At 34.0% G+C, this 11010-nt stretch overlaps 1 pseudogene; it reads left to right on the top strand.

Annotated features, from left to right (window-relative positions):
* Positions 1 to 8357: 8357 nt before the first annotated feature.
* On the top strand, positions 8358 to 10625 carry LOC107954745 (pentatricopeptide repeat-containing protein At4g26680, mitochondrial-like; annotated as a pseudogene).
* Positions 10626 to 11010: the final 385 nt, after the last annotated feature.

The following is an 11010-nucleotide window of genomic DNA, read 5'->3' on the forward strand; positions in this document are numbered from 1 at the left end:
TCTCCCTCTCCTTAGCCAAATTTGGTTATTTTTAGCAGCTAATTTCTGACCCTCTTTGTACCCAAAATTCCCTTTAACGGGCTTTCAATGATTGGTTCTTCAGTTAGATAAATACTACGCTTAACGTTATTTTTTGCCCCCTCACAATGTGGGTATCGCGATACCCAAGGATTGGATATCGTGATACCGTCAACAAAATTGACTTGGGGGGCCTTCAATGATCCTGGCGCACTATCATATGATGTCATGGATTCTTTCACCCATGGTCTTACTCATTATACTTGGCTGTCATAGCATCTTTCATTTATGGTCTTACACCGCATACTTTATACCTTATACCGTGTTGCCATGGTGTCTTTCATCCATAGTCTTACGCCATATACCTTTTTACCTGGTACCATATTGCCATGGCATCTTTCATCCATGGTCTTACGCTACGTACCTCATACCAAACTACCATAGTGTCTTTCATCTATGATCTTATGCCATATATCATCGTCACGGTGTCGCCTTGAAGGATTAGTCGATACCGTTGTTGCGATAAATACCATTCCATAATTTTTATATCCAGAATCCTTCTTCCATTACTTCCTTTACACCACTTAACATTGATGCTCGAACACCACAGTGTTTCCTCTGCAAGGCCCGGAGCTTCACCCGAGGCGGTATCTAATAGGTTCTCTCCCTATTTCCCTTCCTATCTTCATCTATCTCCTTGAGGTTTTTCCCATTGTCATGCAATACATGCACATACAATCATATTTCATGCTTATGAAAACATGACATACTTAGACAACATAGATCATAATAACTTGTTTGAGTCTAAAAATCACATGAAACCTTATCGCCTCCATAGCTTATCCTTATCTCTAACACCATGTAACAACCCGTTTTCAGTGAAATCGGAACAGTGGTTTTAGGACCACAAATTCTAGTTTGGAAGAAAATTTATTTTAATATTATTTTAGGGTCTGCATTATGATACAAATATCTTATGAAAATTTTGTTGAGAAAATTTTACCGATTACATGTTTAATTTGATGAAAAAGTCCAAATTGCATAAAGTGCAAAAGTTGGATTCTAATAGCTAAAGGGATCAAATAACTACAGAATTCAACTATATTGCTTAATTAGGTATGTATTCTTGTCCCGTTTTTAATGATTTTTATATTTTCGAGATCGTAATAGCTTAATTTAACTATCTCGGGGATTAATTTGCAAAGTTATGAAAGTGTTAGGGTTTTTCCATGGATGAGTATGTATGAATTATGAAGTTTTATGGTAGAAAATTAAAGGTTGTTGATAGATAAACAACTTTTGTAAAGGGAATTTTGATGAAAATATGATTTAAGGATTAAATTGAAAAGATGTAAAATTAATGGAAAAAATTCTAAATTTTATGAAATACATGAGCTGCTAATGTTTTATGTAAAAATGGCTAGGCTTGGAATAAGGATTAAATTGCATGAATTTCATTTTCCGAGCCTAGGGACGAAATCGTAATTAATCAAATGTATAGAGGAAAAATGGTAATTTTTCCAAAGATATGAATTGGATTGAATTGAATATAAATTAATGTTAAATTCATTCATATATATCCGAATAGATTAAATACGAATTTATATCGTGGAAAAGAGAAGGTAACGGATTAGTAGCTTACAAATCAACGTACAATTGTCGAAGTAAGTTCGTGTAACTAAATTGAGAATTTATATGTGTTAATTGGTTTGTATGTATGTGATTGTATTATTTCCATGTATATGAAATTAATCACATATCCGACAATGACTGACAAGTATTAAGTCCTATTCGAATAAATGAAATTCGATGGATACAGAGTTCCCGAATTGGTTGTGGTCCTGCATGTTGTACGGACACACCACATCTTGCAAGAGCGTCCCTTTATTAGCTCTCATGAGCACTCCTATATTGGATCTCTTGAGCTTCCTGATATATGGCTCTCACGAGCTTCCCGATTATGGCTCTTATGAGCTTCCCGTTATATAGCTCAAATGAGCTTCCCGTTTATATGCTCACACGAGCATTCTCGAATATGAATTGACGAATATTATGTGAATTGACGGGTTACATTTTTGTACACTTAGTGTATATTACTCATGTATCCATCGATATTTTAAATGATTCAACGGGTAAAATTTTGATATGAAACAATATGAGTACGAAATGAATTATTACCCGTATATGCTTGAAATACATCAAAGTGATGATATTTGACATGTTGAAAAGTGGGATGAAAGATAGATGTGTATGAAACTTGCTTAATGACTATGTACAATTGTGAATATGAGTTATTACATGAATTTCATGACTAACATGCTTGATGAGGATATGTGTTTAGGCATTTGGCCAAATTGATTTGAGCATGTTTTGTGTGCTTACCTTAAATGTGAATTAAATGGTAAGTTAAATTCCATGTTATACGAACTTACTAAGTTTTAAAGCTTACTCTATTTTATTTTTTTTTGTTTTGTAGTAATTCGGAAGCTCATTGGGTTGGAAGCTTGGCGGAGATATCTCACACTATCCATCAGCTCATTTTGGTATAAATAACAAACTAAATTTTGGTTATAATGGCATGTATAGGCTAAATTGGGCCAATGATGACATGTAAATATTTGGTTGAAATTAGCCATTGGTATGACTTGTGATTGGTATAGTTTGATATGTATATTTATATAAGGCTTTAACATGTTTGATGTATGTTTGAAGTGAATGAATGATGGAAGTCACATAGGCATATTGATGAGTGGTTTAAGATAGTATAATTAGTAAAATATGCATATAAGTGTGTATGATTTTTTTGATAAGTTTGGATACTTGAACATATGAATTAATATGTCATGCATAAGACTTAGTTTTGACTTAGTTTGAATGACTTGTATTTTTTTGTGAATGTATTAAAGTGTTAATGTAGGTGGAAGACAAATTGGGTGAGAAATGTGGCTAAGAAATGACCTATTTTCGTCCACACGGGTAGAGACACGGGCGTGTGTCTCAGCCGTGTGTGACACACAGCCTAACACATAGGCGTATGGTTTGGCCGTGTGTCCCTTGCATCTTTAAAATTTCAAAACAGAATATTCAGATATTTTCACACGGCCTAGCACACGGGCGTGTGGCTTGGCCTTGCGACCCTTGCACCTATTTAATTCAAGTCAGTATGCTCACACGGCGTAGCACACGGGCGTGTGGCTTGGCCGTGTGACCGAAGTCAGAGAGCACCCTAAATGGGACATGGTCGTGTGCCCTATTTTGAATGTCCACATGGCCTGAGACACGAGCGTCTCTCTTGACCATATGAGACACGGCTTGGCCACACGGGTGTGTATCCTCCTACACTTTGGAAAAATTTTGTTATTTTCTGAAAAATTCTCTTAGTACCCGGTTTAGTCCCAACTTGTTTCTAATACATATTTTGGTCCTTGAGGGCTCATATAAAGGACAATATGATTGATTTATGATTGATTTTTTATATGAATGTGAAATGACATGAAATGTCTGTAGTTGATCTATCAACTTCGATAATGCTCCCTAACTCTATTCTAGCGACGGATATGGATTAGGGGTGTTACACACTAGAGCTTACATTCTTCTGGCAACAACTTACAACCAAAAGTTTACTAGTTAAACCCACACTTCATCTTAAAAGCTTAAACTTTAATAAGCATGCGAAACCTTTAAAATGATTCTAAATTCCATGACTTCATTTCTTTAACCTTTATGTACACAAAAGGATTAAGAACCTTACCAGCTTGCTAGTTTCCTTACTCTTCCAGCTTAATCCTCATGAAGACTGCTCCATGCAGATCCTTCCATGGCCTTTTCTTCTTCAAAACAATAGAAGAAGGTGAAGAAGAGAAAATGAAACAAAGTCAGGAAGAAAATCATTGCTAAGAGTCATCTCCCAGCTATTTATAGCTCTTCCTGTGCTATTACCACCCTTATGAGAACCATCCATTTCTAATTATTATGTCTCCCACTAAGGAACAGTCTGGTTCCATTCTAATCAAAGTAGGTTTGATTCTCAACCTTGTCCTGTTTGGTTTCCATCTTTTCTATTTCTTCTAATAGAGGCTGCCAACTTGCGGTCTCTTTTAGTTTAATCCTTTAATTATTCTTACTTTTGGGTTTATTGGAATCTGGGTGTTACAATATTACCTATTCATAAAAGCTTTTGATATGAATTTCATAATATGATAAGTTAACGAACTATAAGGTTCTAAGTTGAGCCCTATAAGTTGATTTGCGTTAATTAATCTGTTAATTGAATTAAAATGCAGCTTGAATGAATTGACAAAGACATGCCTAAGAAGGGTTAAAAACTAACAAAGCATAGGATAAGTAAGTTTATCCATTGATACTTACTAAGCTTCTTAAGCTCATGCGTTAGTTGTTTAAAATGCGTAGGTAAAGGACCTTGTTTGAGAAACATGAAGCTTTGTTCATGAGCATCGCAGCACCCATCGAGTTTTTGAGGTTGTTCTTTAATTATTAAAGGTTATTTGTATAGGTTATTGGCATGTATATTTAAGTCGTTTTGACCTTCTAGGGCCTGTTTTGAGTCCCGATCGCCCCTGATAAACTCCACATCAATTTTAAATGTTTATAAAATTTCAATTTGTCTAAAATATATTTTAATTATTTTAAATAAATTATTTAAGCCTTTATTATTAAATAAAAATGAGATTTCTTACTTGTACATGCTCTGGTGGCATCTCTCATTTGTCCTAGCCATCGAGACAGGTGAGGGGTGTTACATGTACTCATGTTGATAGTACTTCAGTGATTCTCTTATTCTAGTTTCGGATAACTCATCCCTAGTATCCCTTCTTTATTTTTCTAGGCTTACTAAGGGCTAAGGTTAACTAATTCTGAATTTAAGAATAAACTGATTTTGACATGGTATAAGTGAATACTTATTTTGAGGTGTTCCAATATTTGATTTCAGCCAATAAAATGTGATTTTTAAGATCCCAAAGCTTGGTTTTTGTTATGGCGAAGAGTGGGGATGAAAATTGGGGAGTTTCAGGGCAATTATTGGCTCTAGGGGTTGTGGTTTTCGAACTTGGGCTCAGGGTTATCAACACAGGTGAGATAGAATGCCTCAATGAGCTGTCTGGAGCAGTTGTATTGGTACATCTAGGCAGTTCTATTGCAACAAGTGCCCCAAACTCAAGCCATTGCACTGTTTTGAGCCATTTTGACTTTTTGGGGTCCATTTTGAGTCCCCAAGCTCCTCCAACCACCACCGAGCATCTTCAAAATGGTTTTAAATTACCTCTAAAGACTTTTAATTGATCTAAACTTGGATCAATGATTTTATGAAAATGTTTTTAAACTTTCAAGTTTAGTAAAATTCTTATTTCCCTAAACCCGAATGACCTTGCTTTAAGTAGATAAGCTTCAAACATTTGGTTTTTGATCTAAATGGGTCCTAACATGTATTCAATGATAAAAAATGATTTCAAAATCATATATTACTCTTTCTTGAATGTTGGGAATTGTTTTAAAGAAAATCTACAAGGTTGTCAAATGGTGTTTTATTAAAAGAAAATTATGACTATGGTTTGGAAAATACTTTGATAACACCTCTCAATCGTACCATACATCGGGATGAACGAGAAGTGTTACAATGAATATAATCCTATACGCATAGCTTAGTTGAACGAAAAATATATTAAAGGAGACTGAATCAAAGTTATTTTTTCAGAGTTCTTCTTTATGTACAATCTTCGAAAGAATTTTATGTAAATTTTCAAAAAATTCGTTCAAGTAATAACTCAACACATCTTTTCACCAAAACATTTTTTACTTTAACATTTGAAAAGATAGTATACAATATATATTAAGTGATATTGTCATGAGAAGAGTAAAAAATATTTTGTGCTATTTTTTTTTCTTTAACATAGGTTTTGTTCCATTAGATTTCTCTAATATAAGTTTTTAATAAGAAAACAGTGTTGATACTGCGCACTATTTTCCTTCTCTATGTTTTTATTCCACTAAATTTTTCATTGTTCTTAAAAAGGTTTTAACGAGTCATAGGAGTGTTGTAAATAATATAAACTATTTTGAATATGATAACATTAATGGAAAATAAATTTTTGAATCCTGAGTTGTGGTCTATTAACTTGACTTTCATCTTCCTTAAGAATAAATTGAGTTTGAATCATCATTGTAAAAGCAATAAATTAATTTTTTTGTCAAAGATATATTGATTATTAATCTTTATTTATTTTTCCTAATTCAATTTTTGTTTTCTAAACATTATTATTTTTTACCCCAACCGGATGAGATTTAACTTAATGTAAAAACAATAACAATTCATATATGTTGACGTGGTCAATATATTCTATTAAATTTTGTATCGTTTGGTAACAATGTGATAGATTGAGAAAAAAACTTATTTATTACATATGTATTACAATAAGTAGAAATAGAAAAAATAGTTAGTACAAATTTAATCCTGAAATTAGGAAGATAAGTTAAAATATTTTGTAAAAAAAGGGGTAAGCTATATTTGTGGTCATCCAACTATGGTTATTTTCTTTTTTATCACCCTACTATGAAATGTTACCAAATGGTCACTAAATTATTCAAATATGTCTTTTAAGTCTATGTACTCTTAGTGATTTTAAAATTTATTCTTTTACTTTTATTTTAAGGAATTTAATTTTTTTACTTTTATGATTTAAAAATGTAAGTATTATTGTTGTTAACCTTGCTAAAACTTTTTTTATTAAATTCAAGTTCATGATAATGTTATTTTATGGGTAATATATACCAACAGTCACTCAATTTTGGGGTAGGTAACAAAACAGTCACCTTGGTTTCATTTCAGTCACTCAACTTTAAAAAAATGACAAAATAGTCCTTTATGTTGTTTTCCGTTACAGATGTAACGGCAAAGTGATGTGGCAAATGACGGCTTACTTGGTGTCATTAACCGTCCAGCTGGCCGGTTAGCACCAATTTAAACAGCCATATCAACAACAATTTAGGGTTTATCAAAAGAAGAAGAAAAAGAAGAAGAAGAAGAAAAGAAAAAAAGAATTTGGGATGGTTTCTGTCCAATACAAAGGGGTTACCAAAAGGAAAGAAGGGATTATTAGTGGTCGAAATCGGAAGAGACCAAAGTCGCGCCATTAGCTTAAACCACTTCCCCACTTGATTCCAGTCTCTCTGAAATGGATTATCAGTGGCCTAGTATTGAGATGAATTAAAAACTAGGCTTTTACTATTCTAGAAGATGAATTTATCGTTATTTGAATGAATAGTCGTCCCATTTGTTTTCATTGTCTGGTTGGGTAAAATGGTATCGGTTGGAAAATCAAAACTCTGCCAATTCCTATAAACAATATTCCCCCATCTTCCAATACCAGCCTTGTCAAATTTCAATTACTAGTCGCTAATGGTTGCCCTGACAACAAGTTTTAGCCCGAAGAGTTTATTAAACGAAGCTCGCCATTGTCGTCAATGATAAGAGACGAATATCGAGTCAACGGAGAATCATCACTAGCCAACCAAACAAGGGTGTTATTTCCAGATATGTTGTAATACCAAACATAGAAAGTGTAGAGATTTGCAGAAGAACCCATTGACTTAAACCCAGCAGTGAAGACTTTGTTTGAAGAGATAAGAAACTTGTTTTAAAATGAAGTCCATGAGAAATTGGAGAAATTGAAGGATTGATCTTGCTGGGACAACAATGGCAGAAGGTTACAGAGGAGGAGAGCCAATGTTACATGGTGTTTCAATGGCAAAGAATCAGACCCCACCAAATTAGGCAAAGAGGACTTTTTTTTTTTTTTTACAATCTCATCATCATCATCATCATCATCATCATCATCATAATCTTCTTCTTCTTCTTCTCTGTTATTAAGGTTTTTTTTCAATTTCTTCTTAATTTGGGTGGGTTTCCACTATGGACATCCAACGTGGTTAGTTAACTGGTCACGCCACCTGTCCCATTAGGTCTGTAACGGAAAATGTTAGTGCGTGACTGATTTGTCACTTTTTGATAACGTTAGTGACTGTTTTGTTATTTTTCTAAAGTTGAGTGACTGAAATGAAACTAAAATGACTATTTTGTCAATTACCCTAAATTGAGTGACTGTTGGTGTAATTTACCCTCATTTTAGTTACATTACTATTAAATAAGTATTTTTCTTATTTTAAAAAGTAATGCCAACAAATTTAACAATAAAATTAACTGTATTAAAATCTAAATTAAAAAAACTGAAAAATAAAACAACTGAAATTTTAATAATAAAAGTGTATTCACTAAATTCTATATTTTAAAATTAGATGTTTGTCAAAATAGAGAGGCTACCTTCATTTTCTCCCTTTAGCCCACCTTTTATCTCAACTATTCCACCTTTCAATAAAAATAGAAAACTCTACTGTTCCTGAACTCTGAAAGTCTGGAAAAAAATGGGGTCTTAGAAAGCAGAGAAACCTTCACTACTTCAGTAGCTGCGTTCAAATGGTGATTTCAGGTGATAACGAAAATTTAAAGCTGCCAAAATTTCCCCTTTATTGCTGGTTTCTTTTAAACTCTAAGTTTGCAAGTTTCTTTTTATCTGCTATCTTTCATGAATAATTTCCTAGGTCGTCACTTCTCAACTTCGTTCGATTCTGTTAAAGTAAAACCCACTTCTTTAAAACCCTTAATTGATGTGAATTCAAGGAGAAAGAATTGGAATCCAATTCCAATTCCCTTCAGAACAATCCCTGAACCCAGAGGTCAAGACCCTGATTTTGTGAATGTTGCCCATAGTCACCTCGTTCACTCTGATTGGAATAAGCTTAATGCTTTATCCATCCACGTGACCCCATTTAGAGTTAAGCATGTTTTGTTAAAGATTCAAAAGGACCATGTTCTTTCTCTTGAGTTCTTCAATTGGGCTAAAACTCGAAACCTCACTTCACATTCCCTTGAAACTCATTCAGTGATTCTCCACATTCTCACCAAAAACCAGAAATTCAAATCCGCTGAATCGGTTTTGAGGAGTCTTGTGTCTGGTTCATTGGAATTGCCAGCTAAGATGTTTGATGTGATACTGTATTCTTATCGAATATGTAATTCCTCTCCTCGTGTGTTTGATTTACTGTTTAAGACATATGCACACGCCAAGAAGTTTAGGAACGCTACGGATGCTTTTTATCGGATGAAGGATTATGGGTCTTTTGCCAACTACTAAGTCATGTAATGCATATTTGAGCTCATTGCTTGATTTACATAGGGTGGATATTGCTTTGGGGTTCTACAGAGAAATGCGGCGTTGCAGGCTTTCTCCCAATGTATACACTTTTAATATAGTAATTCATGCGTTTTGCAAGTCAGGAAAACTTGAGAAGGCTATGGAAGTGTTAAGAGAAATGGAGATTATGGGTTGTAATCCTACTGTAGCATCTTACGACACATTGATTGCAGGGTATTGTAGCAAGGGTCTAATGAGCTTAGCCATAAAGCTTAAAAGCTCAATGGAGAAAGATGGAGTGCATCCAAATGTGGTACTTTTAACACCCTTATTAATGGTTTTTGTAAGGAAGGGAAATTACATGAAGCAAATAAGGTTTTCAATGAGATGAAAGCTCTGAATCTGGCTCCAACTATTGTAACTTACAATACTTTAATAAGTGGGTACAGTCAAGTAGGTAAGAGTGAGATGAGCAACAGGCTTTATGAGGACATGTTGAAGAATGGAGTTAAGGCTGATATACTGACATACAATGCATTGATACTGGGATTATGCAAGGAGGGTAAGACAAAGAAAGCTGCCTATCTGGTTAAAGAACTTGATAAGGACAACTTGGTTCCAAATGCTTCGACATTTTCTGCTCTTATTAGTGGGCAGTGTGTCAGGAAGAACTCTGACCGTGCGTTCCAGCTTTATAAGACCATGATCAGGAGTGGTTTTCATCCAAATGAAAACACTTATGGTATGTTGATTTCTACCTTGTGCAAGAATGAAGATTTTGATGGAGCAGTGCAGGTCCTAAATGATATGATGATAGATCAATGGTTCCCGACTCTGGTACTTTGTTTGAGCTGCACAAGGGGCTCAGCCAATGTGCTAAAAATCAATTGGCAATGATCCTATGCAAAAAACTGGAAGATAGACATCTGATGCCAAAAGGTTTTGATAAATCCAAAATTATCAGTTCTCAACCAGAAAATGAGGACAAGACATCTTGATATAACTTGTGGATTTTGTATATTCCAACTCCAATACTCTGATACTGTCAAGTTGACACTGTGGAGTGCATTTTTATTTGAGAGTATGCCCAAAGACAACTTTGTTTAGTTGAAGTAAAGGAAGATTCCTATTGTCTGTACCAAAGCAATAGGAAGGTGCCTATTGTTGATCGTTGAAACAAACCATCCCCTGTTTAATTTTTTTAAATATTATACATTTTGGAATGAGGCAGATGGCCTACAAATATGCTTTTTAACAACTTATAGGCTGGTTGTTGCATTGGCACTCTTTTTTTTGTCTGCTTCTGTTATGTAAATTCCTTTGTTTGACCTATAAACATTATGATTATGTATTTGATTCTTTTTGCATATTGTTATTATTGAGGACCATTTTTTCCATTTATTGCTCTATGGTTTTTTTTTCAGATAACATCTTCCATGTTTGAGTCTTTGATATATTATGAATTTTATAAGTTTCACAAAGAATATGTGGTTAAATTTCTTGTTGGCCCATGCTGCACCTGATATACATGCATACGCTAAGTTCTGAGATTTTGCTAACACTGTCACCATATATAATTGTTCTTGTCTTTTAAATGAATTGCCACTTATTTTATCTCTATGCATGTAGGTCTCTAGCTGCATCTGAATCTTTTGTTTAACTATTTCTCCAAATGCTGTGATCATGTTATGGCTTTCTCCTATCTCATTTTCTACTTTTTACTCAGTTGTCTTGTTAAATAACATGGATAGCTTTCTGCTTTCTGCTTTTGACCTATCATACCAAG

Source organism: Gossypium hirsutum, chromosome D07, assembly GCF_007990345.1.
Source record: "Gossypium hirsutum isolate 1008001.06 chromosome D07, Gossypium_hirsutum_v2.1, whole genome shotgun sequence".
NCBI lineage: Eukaryota > Viridiplantae > Streptophyta > Magnoliopsida > Malvales > Malvaceae > Gossypium > Gossypium hirsutum.